This window comes from Lepidochelys kempii, chromosome 5, assembly GCF_965140285.1.
Source record: "Lepidochelys kempii isolate rLepKem1 chromosome 5, rLepKem1.hap1, whole genome shotgun sequence".
NCBI classification, from domain to species: Eukaryota; Metazoa; Chordata; order Testudines; family Cheloniidae; genus Lepidochelys; species Lepidochelys kempii.
The window spans coordinates 83,149,237-83,165,209 of NC_136384.1; positions in this window are offsets into that span (position 1 = coordinate 83,149,237).

Consider the following 15,973-nt stretch of genomic DNA (forward strand, 5'->3'; position numbering starts at 1 on the left):
TCCAAAGCTGCAGACTTTAACCAAAAACAGCTCACCACTCCAGCATCCAAACACACAGTTCCCCATGGAATCCAAACCCCAAATAAATCCGTTTTACTCTGTATAAAGCTTATACAGGGTAAATTAATGAATTGTCCACCCTCTATAACACTGATAGAGAGCTATGCATAGCTGTTTGCTCCCCCAGGTATTAATCACTTACTCTGGGTTTATTAATAAACAAAAGTAATTCTATTAAGTATAAAAAGTAGGATTTAAGTGGTTCCAAGTAATAACAGGCAGAACAAAGTAAGTCACCAAGCAAAATAAAACAAAAAACATGCAAGTCTAAGACTAATACATTCAGAAACTGATTAATATCTCACCCTCAGAGATAAGCTCCTTCCCATAAGCTCTTTTCACAGACTAGACTCCTTCCTAGTCTGGGCCCAATCCTTGCTCCTGGTACAGTCTTTGTTAGATCCAGCAGACATGTTAGGTGGTAAGCAGGGGGTCTTTGCATGACTGGCTGCCCCTTTTGACCTGCTTAATCTCCTTTTATAGCTTTGGCACAAGGAGGGAATCTTTTGTCTGTGCTTCTCCCCATCCCCGCCTCATCAATGGAAAAGTACAAGGATTAAGATGGATTGCAGCATTATGTTACATGGTCACATGTCCTATGAGACTCCAGCCTCCATTCTTCCTGCACTGCCCACACGTTCACAGGAAGGTTTGCAAGTAAACAGAGCCATTTACAGTTCATTGATTCTGAAGTACCCTTAATGACTTCCACTCAATATGTTTACATCAGTAATACAAGTTTTTATCTTATTCTCCTAATGCCAGACATAGAAATAATACATGTAAGCAAATAGGATGAACATACTTAGTGGATTATAAGCTTTGCAATGATACCTTACAAGAGACCTTTTTTCTAGGTCAGTGGTGTTGCCTAAATACAGTTCTTAAAATATTCAGTAAAGAAAAGTAATCTTGTCAGCAAGTTAAAGAAGTATGGGCAAGATGAATGCACTATAAGGTGGATAGAAAGTTGGCTAGATTGTCGGGCTCAATGGGTAGTGACCAATGGCTCCATGTCTAGATGGCAGCCGGTGTCAAGTGGAGTGCCCCAGGGGTCAGTCCTGGGGCCAGTTTTGTTCAATATCTTCATAAATGATCTGGAGGATGGTGTGGATTGCACCCTCAGCAAATTTGCGGATGATACTAAACTGGGAGGAGTGGTAGATACGCTGGAGGGCAGGGATAGGATACAGAGGGCCCTAGACAAATTGGAGGATTGGGCCAAAAGAAATCTGATGAGGTTCAATAAGGATAAGTGCAGGGTCCTGCACTTAGGACGGAAGAACCCAATGCACCGCTACAGACTAGGGACCGAATGGCTAGGCAGCAGTTCTGCGGAAAAGGACCTAGGGGTGACAGTGGATGAGAAGCTGGATATGAGTCAACAGTGTGCCCTTGTTGCCAAGAAGGCCAATGGCATTTTGGGATGTATAAGTAGGGGCATAGCCAGCAGATCGAGGGACGTGATCGTTCCCCTCTATTCGACATTGGTGAGGCCTCATCTGGAGTACTGTGTCCAGTTTTGGGCCCCACACTACAAGAAGGATGTGGATAAATTGGAGAGAGTCCAGCGAAGGGCAACAAAAATGATTAGGTTTCAGAGTAACAGCCGTGTTAGTCTGTATTCGCAAAAAGAAAAGGAGTACTTGTGGCACCTTAGAGACTAACCAATTTATTAGAGCATAAGCTTTTGTGAGCTACAGCTCACTTCCTCAGATGCATATCATGGAAATGATTAGGGGTCTGGAACACATGACTTATGAGGAGAGGCTAAGGGAACTGGGATTGTTTAGTCTGCAGAAGAGAAGAATGAGGGGGGATTTGATAGCTGCTTTCAACTACCTGAGAGGTGGTTCCAGAGAGGATGGTTCTAGACTATTCTCAGTGGTAGAAGAGGACAGGACCAGGAGTAATGGTCTCAAGTTGCAGTGGGGGAGGTTTAGGTTGGATATTAGGAAAATCTTTTTCACTAGGAGGGTGGTGAAACACTGGAATGCGTTACCTAGGGAGGTGGTAGAATCTCCTTCCTTAGAAGTTTTTAAGGTCAGGCTTGACAAAGCCCTGGCTGGGATGATTTATTATTATCTACCTTTAAAAAGCACAGTGGTTGTGGACCAAAACTGTCAAAGTTGACTAGTGATTTTAGGAGTTGCCATTTTTGGGTACCCTCTGATCAGCTCCCCCCACCTTCCCCCAGCGCCTCTTCCCCACTGCAGTCAGCTGTTCAGCAGCATGCAGGAGGCACTGGTGGGGGAGGGAGAGGATCAGGGATGGGGCACGCTCAGGGGAGGGGGCAGGAAGAGGTGTGGTAGGATGGAGTGGGGGTGTAAAGAAGGGTGGGGGGTGGGAAAAGGTGGGACACGGATGGGTGTTTGGGGGAAGGGGTGGAGTGGGGCAGGGCCTGGACCAGAGTGGGGGTTGAGCACCCCCCAGCAAATCACAGAGTCAGCGCCTCTGCTGTAACATTAAGGATTCTTTAAGATGTCTGACTTTGTGCACTCAAAACAGAGGAACCCAAAAGCACTAGTCACCTTTACAAATTATGGCCCATGTGCTGACAAGTAACCATCCAAATTTAGCTGGTTGTTATTTTGTATGGTTGTGTTTTGTTTTAGTTTTTCTACTGAATGCTCCTGTGATTAACAACTTTAAATTACTTATTTGGTCTTCATTAAGGCACTCATCTTGCTAATCCATTAGTTCCCTTAAATGACTTTGTTAAAAACTGCAAAACCACAACAAAAATAATTCTACTGAGCTTTATAGGAAACACAGGGAGAGAGTCTCAGGTAGTTTGTGTATAGAAGCTGTGTCAATTACTTTTATCAATTGGTTTTTTAAAACAATCCTTCCCACAATTATTGAAAACAACTGATACCCTTTACCACTCTGTCCCAAACTTATCAGAGAATATTAAGTGACTGCCTCGTCTTCTTTATGCTGTGGTTCTTGTAATTTATACAATGCACAAAAAGATAAGTAATTAGATCAAGATTATGTTCCTCATTGAGGATATCCACAGTCCTTTAGGAATGTCTGTTCCTGCCTATGTCACTTATGAAAACTCTGCCAATGTCTTGACTTCTCTCATATGATTTTTAGGATTCCAGTCTATCCTGCACTCTCTTGCTGTTCCCTCCACAGTAAAGCCTTATATTTCTATGGGACAAATAACAGCTTCCTTTTCCTTCCAAAATAAATAAATAAGGCTATGTCTACACTGGCAATTGAACGACAAAACTTTTGTCTTTCAGAGGTGTTAACTCCCACCCCACAAGACAAAAGTTTTGCTGCGACAAACGCCAGTGTGAACAGCGCGTTGACAGCAGGACGCCGCTGTTGGGAGTAGACTGTTTTTGTCAGCAGGAGAGCTAAAAGCTGTTTAGTGTAGACATAGCCTAGGGTATGTCTGCACTGCTCGCGTTACAGCGTGGCCATGGCAGCACTGTGACACAGGCAGTATAGATGTGTTTTATTGCCGGGGGATAGTTCTCCCAGCAATACAAAAAACCCACCCCGAACAAGTGGTGGTAGCTTTATTGCCGGGAGCATGGCGTTTCTGTCTTTCCTAGACTCCAAATGGGAAGATATGTAGTAAGTTCCAGGTGTATTTCTTATTGACCAGTGATGAATATTCAACTATTTGTTATTCAATTCTCTTTTTGGATTCCTCCTTTTATGTCTCCCTACTCACATCTTCTGTTTTTCTAACAAGGAAATAGAGTAAAATGCAGGAAAATGGTTAAGGATTTTTGATATTATGGAGATGGGTGTGGCGGGAAATCTTTAATGGAATAAAAGAGACTAAATACAATGACATTTACAAACCTTACATTTGTTTTCTTGCTTTTTTCTTTCCCCATCTCTTTATTATCTTCTCTCTGTTTCCTACAGGCCCCCCTACCTTTATTCCTTCCTTTACTGTCAATGCATCTTTATTTCTTTTTCATATTTCTTTCTATTGTTTTTTGTCTCTCTTATAAAACTTATTTTTTCATCTCTCTCTTTCTCTCTCTCTCTCATATTTCCTCATATTTCTCTTCCTTTTTTCTCTCTCCCGTGTCCCCATTCATCTTTCTCTCCCTCTTCCATGGTCCTTTCCTCAATCTCTCTTTCTTTTTCTCCCCACCTATCTTCCTGCTTCCCATTCTCTAGGTACAACTGTGGAGTTTTCAGCCTGGCCTCTCCTCCAGCAACTCCAGACTCTTTTGTACAGCACTGAAGGCCTTATTCTAATTTTGGCAAGACTGAGAGTAATTGTGTGGGGCGTGGGCTGTATATGTGTTTGTATAAGTTTGTGTGTGCTTCTAGAAGTCGGTAGCAGTGATTTTCCCTAACATGAATTACTGCTTCATTACCTACCTATTTAGCATCTCATGTACATGTCATTAGCAGCAGCATGATAAAATCCAGCAACAACCTTTATTTTCCAATTCAGCTGAATCCCCTGCAGTTTTAGAGTGCTGTGCCCTGTCAGTCTCATAGACAAGAATGAATTTTAAATCAAATACCATTTTGATCACAGTACCCTTCAAAAGAGGAGAACACATTGAAATTCATGACTTTTAAAGTGTCAGCCTGGGGTAAAATAAAATCTCATAATTATAAATGGGAATTTATGGTTTTGCATATATAAAATGTGCCCCTGGACTCCCAGGTTATGTTTGCTCACCTTACCCATTTATTTCTGCCACTGGATGGACTGCTAGATCAACTTTGCTTATTAAAATCAGATAGTCTTCACCCTGTTGTTTGGATCATCATCGGGGGCAGCTAAAAGTGATAAAAGAGATTCAGCTCCTGGAATGGTTATTTTTTAGTGGTTTAGATTATTGCTGATAAAGTGAAATATAAAGCAGTTTGATAGAATGTGGATGGAGCTTGCTGAAGGTAGTGGAGCTATAAAATCTGATGGATTTGCCCTGCCAAATTGCGCACATCTGATATAACATGAAAGTTACTATTGGAATGTTCAACTTCTTTTAAAAAGTGCCTTTTCAGAAGTGGATTACTCCTGATACTGTACAAATGGCACAAACACCTATTATAAAATTGCTGAATCTATTAAATTAGCAAGAAACACTTTGCAGCACAGAAAAAGCCTTTTTGCTGTGATGTAGTTGCTGAACATTGTATAAGTGGAGAAACTCAACCCTTAAATGCTGAAGATGGCTTTAGTTTGAAACACCCAAAGTCTGATCTAGTGCACTTTCCAATCCTAAATTAATTTCCTCCACAAATTAAAACTACATAAGTGTTAATATGCTTATTGCACCTGGTTTAATATAATTTCTACAAACCACTTAGTAGGAATATCATGATGCAGTCAGATTCATGCTGATTAACCAATGTTCTCAACTAGCCTAACATTATTCATATATTACTCTATTTTATTGTTGCATACAACTCCGTTCATTCAAGGGAAGTCTAGTAGGAAATGTGCCTTTTATTACTAGAAAAAACTGATTAATTGCAATTGATCCTTAAATTAAAATAGTCAATTAATATGAATACCTTATGGGACATTGCTTGGTTGTCATTGTGTGATTCAGGGGAACAACAAAGCCACAAGCTATCTGTAACCTTTAGCACTATATTGCAACCTATACTTTCAATTGATAGGGTATTTAAGTCAAAAATCAACCCTATCAAAGATGCCTGAGCAGTTACTATTGTCATATTAAAGTGATACATTTCTGATTTAAGATAAAAGAAAAAATAGTATCCTGAGGCTTTCCCTGACAAATCAACTTAGTATCAGTGCCTAGATATTATGATGATGGGTGCTAACATAGATAGAAGCAGCTGCTTATTATCTACTTCCCATTTACGTGGATTCACTTGTATCCCTTTTAAACCAGGAGAGCCATCTGTCTTGACTCTTAAAAGACATATATGGCATTACCACTAAAGGTGGACCTGAGACAATAAGTTTGCATCTGGATTTGATGCAAACCAATCCAGCAGTTTTGTTTGTGTTTGCCTCCTCTTTTTTATAAAGCAATGTCAGTCTCAAATTAGCTAGTAATGTGAGGCCCAGTGGAGAGTTTTCCCTTGGACTTCAGTAGAAGTTAGATTGAGTCTTTAGTTGCAGCTGTGATCTTTGGTGAATTTCTATTCCTTTGTTTGCAGAATGACAGCTTTAAAAGAAATCCAGCATTATTGATGAACCAACTCTCTGGTCTATCATGATCAGAATATGTTTGCTTAGTGTGAGAGAGAAACTTCATTGCATGAGTGACACAGAGAAGAGAGATAATATGCAAATTGACAAGTCGATTCCACTTATAAACTTCCTTGCACTGATTTTATATGATGGTGGTGGAGAGGGGAGAGTAGAGCCTGATAAAAATAGTTAGCTCTGTGGCATTAGCAAAAGGAGAATCACAAGTACCACATGCTGATGTAACTAACAGATAATAAAAGACCTTGAGCAGCGTGGCATTTCCATGTTTCAGAATATTGACAATTTTCATCAAAACATATTTTTGAAGCAGTTCAGCGTTTCAATCATTTCCACATATTAAACTTTGTTTTTGAAAATTGACAAAACTTGGTACACCTCTGACCTTTTATGAGTATTCAACAATGCAAGATTTTTCTCTTCGACCATGCCTCAGAGTTAGACTATGGGTATGATCCAAAGCCATTGAGGATAACTTTCTCATTGGACTTAAATGCCAAATTATGCTCTTAGTTATATCAGTACATGGTAAATAAGTTCATTGAAATAAGAATTTGTCCCTAAATTCAGTCCTGGTGTAAATTAGTGCAACTTCATTAATGTAGACTAAGTTGTGACTTCTTACACTAATGCTTTGTGGGCCAGGTTCAACCGGTTTTTCCCCTTTACACATGGAGTCTGCTGGAATCAACAGTGATTTGCTCGGGGTTGTTTTTTTTTTTTTTTTTTGCTCAGGGGGAATATATGCATTTTAATATATTAATAGGCTTTAGTGCTAAGGCAACAGAGATGCAGAAAATGTATAATTATAAATAAACTGGTTTCTATTAATGTGAATTTTAGCAAGTAAAAATAAATCTGTCATAAAAAATTTGAAATTTAGCACAACAATAAGGCACTGCATCAAAGCATACTATCGGGCTTAAAATAATGCAGTGTGCTTTAGTGCAAAAACTTACTTGTGATTTTTTAAAAATCTGGGCAGGACTTTCTCACCTGCTGCATTTAATTTTGAAAGCCAGTGTTACCTCATAGATTTGAAAAAAAGACATTTCCTCTTTCAATTGTTTATCAGACTCTTTTGCCACTGCAGTAAACTGGTTGTGCAGTTCACGTGAACTAGATATCTGACAGATCTTTTAAATTCTACTTTGATGGCAGCATTGTGGGACATACAAGTCTTGGCTACGTAACAATTCTGAATGAGTCAAGGGGAACCTAGTTACAGCACAGTTACTTCCTGACCCAGTTTCAAGTCTGTTAAAAGTTGCAGTGTAGATGGGACCTACCTGCTATTCACTGATCCCTTGCAGTGGTATTGCCGGCAATCACAGAGGAGGATCCTTGCTTGACTTCTCAGGCAGAGGATGGCTACAGGGGAGAAGACAATATGATAAAGGGGAAAGTAATGGTCTTCTGAACAAAGAGGTGAGTGATCCTTAGACTCCTATCTAAACTGACACTGGTCATGGTGAGATTCAGGAAAGGAACATTCTGACAATAAAGTGATTTGAACTAGATATGGATGGTTACAGAAACACTTGTTTAGGTATGCAAATATAATGAACCAGACTTTCAGGTCTGGTGAAGATGCACTCATCACAGGACTTTGAGTAGGGAACCCAAAGGAGCTACATGGCATCTTTACATCCACTCAGTTATCAGATTGTAGGGTGCAGTTCCCTCCCAGTGCAAGAGAGAGCACAAATGGGGCCATTCAGAACATAAGAATAGTACTACTGGATCAGACAAATGGTACATCTACCCCAATATCCTGTCTTCCAGCGGTGGCCAGTACCAGATACTTCAGAGGGAATTAACAGAACAGGGCAACTATCTAGTGATCCAACCCATGTCATCCAGTCCCAGCTTTGGGGAGTCAGAGGTTTAGGGACACCCAGGGCATGGGGCTGTATCCCTGACCACGTAGGCTAATAGCCATTGATGGACCTATCCTCCATGAACTTATCTAGTTATTTTTTTAACACAATTTAACTTTAAGCCCTCACAATGAGTTCCACAGGTTGATTCTCTGTTGGGTGCAGAAATACTTCCTTTTCTTACTTTTAAAACTGCTGCCTATTAACTTCATTGGGTGACCCCTCATTCTTGTGTTATGTGAAGGGGTAAATAACACTTCCTTATTCATTTTCTCCATACCAGTCATGATTTTGTAGTCTTCTATCATATCCCCCATTAGCTGTCTCTTTTCTAAACTGAACAGTCCCAGTCTTCATAATCTCTCCCCTCATGGAAGCTGTTCCATATCCCTAATCATTTTTGTGGCCATTCTCTGTACTTTTTCCAATATTCATATATCTTTTTTGAGATGGGGCAATCAGAATTTCGTGAAGTAGTCAAGGTGTGGGTTTACTAGGGAATTATACAGTGGAATGATGATATTTACTGTCTTATTATCTATCCCTTTCCTAATGGTTCTTAACATTTCGTTAGCTTTCTTGGACATTAAGCAGATGTCTTCAGAGAACTAGCAATGATTTTTTCTTGAGTGGTAACAGCTCATTTAGACCCCATCCATTTCTATGTATTGTTGGGATTATGTTTTCCAGTGTGCATTACTTTGCATTTATCAACATTGATTTACATCTGCTATTTTGTTGCAAATTGCCCAATTTTATGAGATCCCTTTGTAACTCTTCACACTCTGCTTTGGACTTAACTATCTTGACTAATTTTGTATTTGCTGCAAACTTTGCCACCTCACTGTTTATCCTTTTTTCCAGATCATTTATTAATATGTTGAATAGTATTAGTCTCAGTGCAGATCCCTGGAGGACCACTACTATTTACCTTTCTTCACTAAAAAACTTACTATTTATTCCTACCCTTTGTTTCCTGTCTTTTTAACCAGTTACTGATCCACGATAGGACCTTCCCTCTTATCCCATGACTGCTTACTTTGCTCGAGAGCCTTTGGTGAGGGACCTTGTCAAAGGCTTTCTGAAACTCCAAGTACACTATATCCACTGGAACACACTTGTCCACTTGTTTGTTGGCCCCTCTCAAAGAATGTGATCAATGGCTCCATGTCTAGTTGGCATCCAGTATCAAGCGAAGTGCCCCAAGGTTCGGTCCTAGGGCTGGTTTTGTTCAATATCTTCATTAATGATCTGGAGGATGACGTGGATTGCACCCTCAGCAAGTTTGCAGATGACACTAAACTGGGAGGAGAGTAGGGCTGGAGGATAGGGATAGGATACAGAGAGACCTAGACAAATTAGAGGATTGGGCCAAAAGAAATTTGATGAGGTTCAACAAGGACAAGTGCAGAGTCCTGCACTTAGGACAGAAGAATCCCATGCACCGCTACAGACTAGGGACCGAATGGCTAGGCAGCAGTTCTGCAGAAAAGGACCTAGGGGTTACAGTGGATGAGAAGCTGGATATGAGTCAACAGTGTGCCCTTGTTGCTAAGAAGGTCAATGGCATTTTGGGAAGTATAAGTAGGGGCATTGCCAGCAGATCGAGGGACGTAATCATTCCCCTCTATTCGACATTGGTGAGGCCTTATCTGGAGTATTTTGTCCAGTTTTGTGCCCTGCACTTCAAGAAGGATGTGAAAAAATTGGAAAGCATCCAGCAGAGGGCAACAAAAATTATTAGGGGACTGGAACACATGACTTATGGGGAGAGGCTGAGGGAACTGGGATTGTTTAGTCTGCAGAAGAGAAGAATGAGGGGGGATTTGATAGCTGCTTTCAACTACCTGAAAGGCAGTTCCAAAGAGGATGGATCTAGACTGTTCTCAGTGGTAGCAGATGACAGAACAAGGAGTAATGGTCTCAAGTTGTAGTGGGGGAGGTTTAGGTTGAATATTAGGAAAAAAAAATTCACTCGGAGGGTGGTGAAGCACTGGAATGCGTTACCTAGGGAGGTGTGGAATCTCCTTCCTTAGAGATTTTTAAGGTCAGGCTTTACAAAGCCCTGGCTGGGATGATTTAGTTGGGGATTGGTCCTGCTTTGAGCAGGGGATTGGACTAGATGACCTCCTGAGGTCCCTTCCAACCCTGATATTCTCTGATTCTATGAATTCTAATAAATTGATGAAATAAGATTTCCCTTTACAAAAGCCATGTTGATTCTTCCTCAGCAAATCATGTTCACCCATGTGTCTGATAATTCTGTTCTTTAACCAATTTGCCTGGTACTGAAGTTAGGATTACTGGTCTGTAATTGCCAGGATCATTTCTAGGGCCTTTTTAAAAATAGGCATTACATTAGTTATTCTTCAGTCATCTGGTATATATGCTGGTTTAAGCTATAAATTACATACATAAGTTAGCAGTTCTGCAATGTTATATTTGAGTTTCTTCGTAACTATTGGGTGAATCCCATCTGGTCCTGAGACTTATTACTGTTTAATTTATCAATTTGTTCTAAAACCTCCTCTACTGATACCGCAATCTGGGACAGTTCTTCAAATTTGTCACCTAAAAAGAATGACGCAGGTGTGGGAATCTCCCTCACATTCTCTGCAGTGAAGAGCAATGCAAAAAATTCATTTAGCTTCTCTGCAATGGCCTTGTCGTCCTTGAATGGTCTTTTAGCACCTCCATCATCCACCGATTGTATGGCAGGCTTCTTGTGTCTGATGTTCTTTAAAAAAATTGCTGTTAGTTTTTGTGTCTTTTGCTAATTTCTCTTCAGATTATTATACTTACTGTTTTTTCTATCTGAGGTACATTTAATTTAAGCCTCTATTATGGTGTTTTACATAGGAAGAAGTTGCTAGATCATACTCCAGCTGCTCCCCCTCCTGTCACTGACACGGCCCTTCACTGGTGCTTTCTGCTGCACTAGAAATTCACTGAATGTGGGCTCGGGAATATTAATGGGACCTTTTTTTTAAAAAAAATGATTTTAACTGTATTATGCCCTACCTTGATGGAGTAGATACATTAGAAGTTGTGTTTATGCCAGCAAAATAGTGATGTCAATTCAGAAATAATAGTAATAACAACAGAGGAAAAAAATTGTGTACAAGTTAACATGATAAAAAATTTTGTTTTGAAAGTATGATCAATTTAATTATTACTGTCTGGAGTTGTTCTGTGTTCTCAGAAGAATGGACATTCTGACAGATTACGCTGAACGTGCAGAAAAACTCCTGGATTTATGATGCTTCAGATGTGTTCCCCTCTTTCTAGATTCTACATTTAAAAGCTCAGCTTGTTCATAAATGTGTCATTTCAGACTGATCTCTATGCCCAAAGCAACCTACATGTCAGTGTGCTTTTAGGAGCAAGACTGATTAAGTCAAGACATTAGGAAGAAACCTTCAGTCACAGTAGGTATCAGCAAAATACAAGAAATCAGACTGCAGAGAAGTCATATGATTTCAGTGTGCATGTGTGTGTGGAAAAGATAGCGATAATGTGGTACAGGCACTCTGGTTTTTCCAGCTTAAAGAGTCTGACATGCTGCTTTTCCCTGGCTATAAGGAGCAAGACAGTGCTGTTTATTCATATAACAGCAAATCATAGGAAATAATTCAACAAAGGCTTAAGTTTCTGCAGTGTTTGAAAACTTTTGTTAGGGCCCAATGCTCTCCATATTGCCATAGCCATGAAAATAGCTGTAGAATTCCCAGAGACACTTCACAGAATTCTATTATCAGTGTCTGTTCTCTGTAGAGAGTTTTCTTGTAGGGCGGCCTACATATTTGTGCTTTGCTTTCCGTCTAGATCTTTGTTATCCCTCAGGAAGGAGCTTTATCTTTCTACAGTAGCGTGAGGCAATAGTGAATAGTGCAAAATATGCAAAAGTCCAAATTCTGTTCTTCAGTTACACCCCAGCAACTGTCACTGAAGTAAGCAGGTTTTCATCAGTGTAAAATTGAGGAAAATCTGGTGTTTTGTTTCATGGTCCAGCCACATATGGCCTCCAAAAGTTTGGTCAGGTATTTATTACTTGAAGAAAACTATGCAAAATGCTGAGGCTGAACTATGCACTTTTTTAATCACTATTCAGACCCTCTATTATAGCATGAAGGAAAACATCTCTCACCGTCTCCAAAACCAGTCACATGAGGAGATTAAAGCTAATGTGGTGAGAATAAAAAGAAGATAAGCTCATAGCTGTCAGTTTGTGAGAAAAGCCTTTTAGTATTCTCTGGCTGCAACTTAGTGAAGTATGGTGATACTGTTGTGTCTGCCAACTGTTGGCCAGACATTTGAACAGACTCATTGAATAACTGGTGTCTGGACTAAGTAGGTCAGAAGGGTTGCCTGGGTATAACTTAGATATAATTTTTCCTATTGCTTTTGCATCCTGACTTACAGATTTGATCCACTACTTTTATAGACTATAGACAGCAACTATTCTATATGGGACAAAGGAGACTCCCTATGGCTGAGCCACTTATAATACTACTAATAATACTTATATAGCCACCTTTTTCCAGTACGCAAAGTTCTTTGCAAAGGGGGGGGGGAATAATATCCCCATTTTTTAGATCCCCTCCTTTTCCCTTGTTGCTCATAAGAAGTGAGTTCATAGTTGTTCATGGGAAGTGAGAACCAGATACCCAGCTTGTATAGACCAGAGTAGCTCCATTGATGTCAGATCTGGAAAATGAGGCAGTCATAAATATAAAGGGAAGGGTAAACACCTTTAAATCCCTCCTGGCCAGAGGAAAAACCCTTTCACCTGTAAAGGGTTAAGGAGCTAGGATAACTTCGCTGGCACCTGACCAAAATGACCAATGAGGAGATACGATACTTTCAAAGCTGGAGTGGGGGAGAAACAAAGATTCTCTCGGTCTGTGTGTTGCTTTTGCCGGGACTAGAGCAGGAATGCAGGTCATAACTCCTGTAAAGGGGTAATAAGCAATCTAGTTAGATATGCGTTAGATTCTGTTTTGTTTAATTGGCTGATAAAATAAGCTGTGCTGAATGGAATGTATATTCCTGTTTTTGTGTCTTTTTGTAACTTAAGGTTTTGCCAAGAGGGATTCTCTATGTTTTGAATCTGATTACCCTGTAAGGTATTTACCATCCTCATTTTACAGAGGTGATTCTTTTACTTTTTCTTTAATTAAAATTCTTCTTTTAAGAACCTGATTGCTTTTTCATTGTTTTTAAGATCCAAGGGTTTGGGTCTATGTTCACCTATGCAAATTAGTGAGGATTTTTATCAAGCCTTCCCCAGGAAAGGGGGTGTAGGGTGTGGGAGGATTTTGGGGGGAAAGACGTTTCCAAGCAGGCTCTTTCCCTGTTATATATTTGTTAGATGCTTGGCGGTAGCAGCTATAAAGGCCAGGGGCAAAAGGTAAAATAGTTTGTACCTTGGGGAAGTTTTAACCTAAGCTGGTAAGAATAAGCTTAGGAGGTTTTCATGCAGGTCCCCACATCTGTACCCTAGAGTACAGATGGGGAAGAAACCTTGACAGAGGCACAGAGATTTAAATGACATTCCAATCATGAATCAGTGACAGCAGTGGAAATAGAGCCCAGGTCTCCTGGCCTCCGTGCTGGTGCTATATCTACTGATTGTATTACCTCCTTGGGCACTGATCATTGCAGGAGCTGAGAAATCCTGTCAAAACAGATTGTAACCATTATGCTGGATTTTCTTTTTTTTATTGTAAAACAAAGCATTTTAGAAGTGACAAAAGCTGCTTCAGTGACTCACTCCTCAAAAGAAGGAAATCCTGGATGGTGACTGGGATTTAGCAGTTCCTCTAGGACATTGCTGAACATAAAAGAAATCTGAGTTTCTAGCACACAGACTTCTATTATACCTTCTGAACATTTTTAACCTGATAATTTGAATGTCAGAACCCAGTGGTAGTACAAAAAATGTCCCTTTGTTTTTCCATTTATACATCACGTTGTATGAGTTTTTAATAATTCATTAAATTTTCCTCACCCCTTGTGACACGTGAATGACGAGGAATAACTTCTGAAAAATATGCAGTGTCAGGATGTAAATTACAAATTCAGCCTCAAAGAAGCTCTCTTAAAGTGGGGGCACTGCACAGTTTCTGATTTTGAGCAGCTACTGAACAATAACCTAAAAACCTAAGGACACATCCTCAGCCCCACCAAAGCTGCTTTTTGCTCCTCCACTGGTGCCAAATAGCCTTAAACCCATTTAGAGGATGTGCAGGAGATTCCCCTAGTGTAGTAGAATCTGATGATGGGACAACAAAACAGCTGTCTATACTGGCCCTCTGGGAAAATGGAGTGAGTTGTCCATCCTTATGCCCTGGCAATCCTTGGCTTGGACCTGTGGGCAGCCAGCATAATGTAACTCCACATTATGATGGGAGGCTGGCCTAGTACTCGTAAGCCCAGGATCAGGGGAGATCAAATTATTTTTGCACAGCCACCTTCTGAGTTATATCGGGGCAGAAAGGCCAGACACTAGGATCTGGACCTAAAAGCAATCAACGTGCCATTGCAATATATTTTCCTGAGTCAATTCTAAATTGATTTCATTACAGATATTCCACAAGTATTTTGACCTGACATGGTTAATAACAGAACATAATTGCACTGATTATTTCACTTGGGCTAATGGATATATGCCGCTACCCATTAAATCACAGCTTTAATCTGGCCATTACTTCATTCATGGGGTCATTTCTAATCAAATGTTATTCACAGCTGTATCAAAGATGACAGCGTCTGGAATCAAATTCCCAAAGTTGCTGAGTAGTACTAACTGGTCATGATGACACGATTTGTACTTGCCAATATTTCACTGACCAATTACAAATGTAATAACATAGTTTAGACTTACCCAAGCCAAGACAACACTTAAAGGAATTACGGTACTTAGAATTTACTAGCATAAGCTATGTCCAAATGCTTTGATACATTAGACAAATTATATTTTCATATTAGTATAAAATAATCAAACCATTAAAACATATTCCTAAACTAATAAATTCTAGCTAATTGCCTTAGTTTGGAGCTCTCAATCCACAAAGTTCTGATGATGAATGAAATAATGTAAACAATCTGAATGTGCACTTCCTTTGCAATGAGACTGCAGACTTTCTCTACTAGCACAATTTGCCTGAGCCAAGATTTCAGGCATTCTTAGAATCTGTTTATTTTTTCATTTTCAACATAAATTGTAACTGTAACTGGACAGTCAGACTAAGTTTGTTCAATTTACCTGTTTCCTTACACCCATCAGCACATAAAAGTTTCAATGTGTGACGAACAAGGTCAGCTTAAAAAGCTGAAAAATGGAACCTGAACCCATGCCTCTTCTGGAAAAGCCCGTGAGCTTCTGAAATTGTTTTGCAACCCTATAGTAAATTGCTAATTGCTACACAGTGAATGCTATAATACCAAGGACAATGTGATATTAGTTGCTTCCACAGTACCATATACATGTGTGATGCTTTACTAATGTAAAATAAAACAAGTGACCTCTGGGAGCTAACAGTCTAATGTTTTCTTTTCCAGAGGCTTCCAGGAGTGAGGAACTAGAGCAATATTATGATGGTGCTGTCAGTCAGTAAAGTTCAGAGACTCATCTGCATCCAGGATGGGAGGCCCAGGCCTTTGTTTCCACTGGAAATTCAATCATGCATATGACATTCCAGGTGTTGCTGGATGTAAACTGTGAAGTTGCTAGGGACGCTAGATAGACACTTGTATACACAGTTCAGTAGCTTTTCTGTATAGTCTTTCTCTCCGAATCCTCAGTAAATGATGCCATATGAATTCAAAATTAGCTTCTTTGACTTTT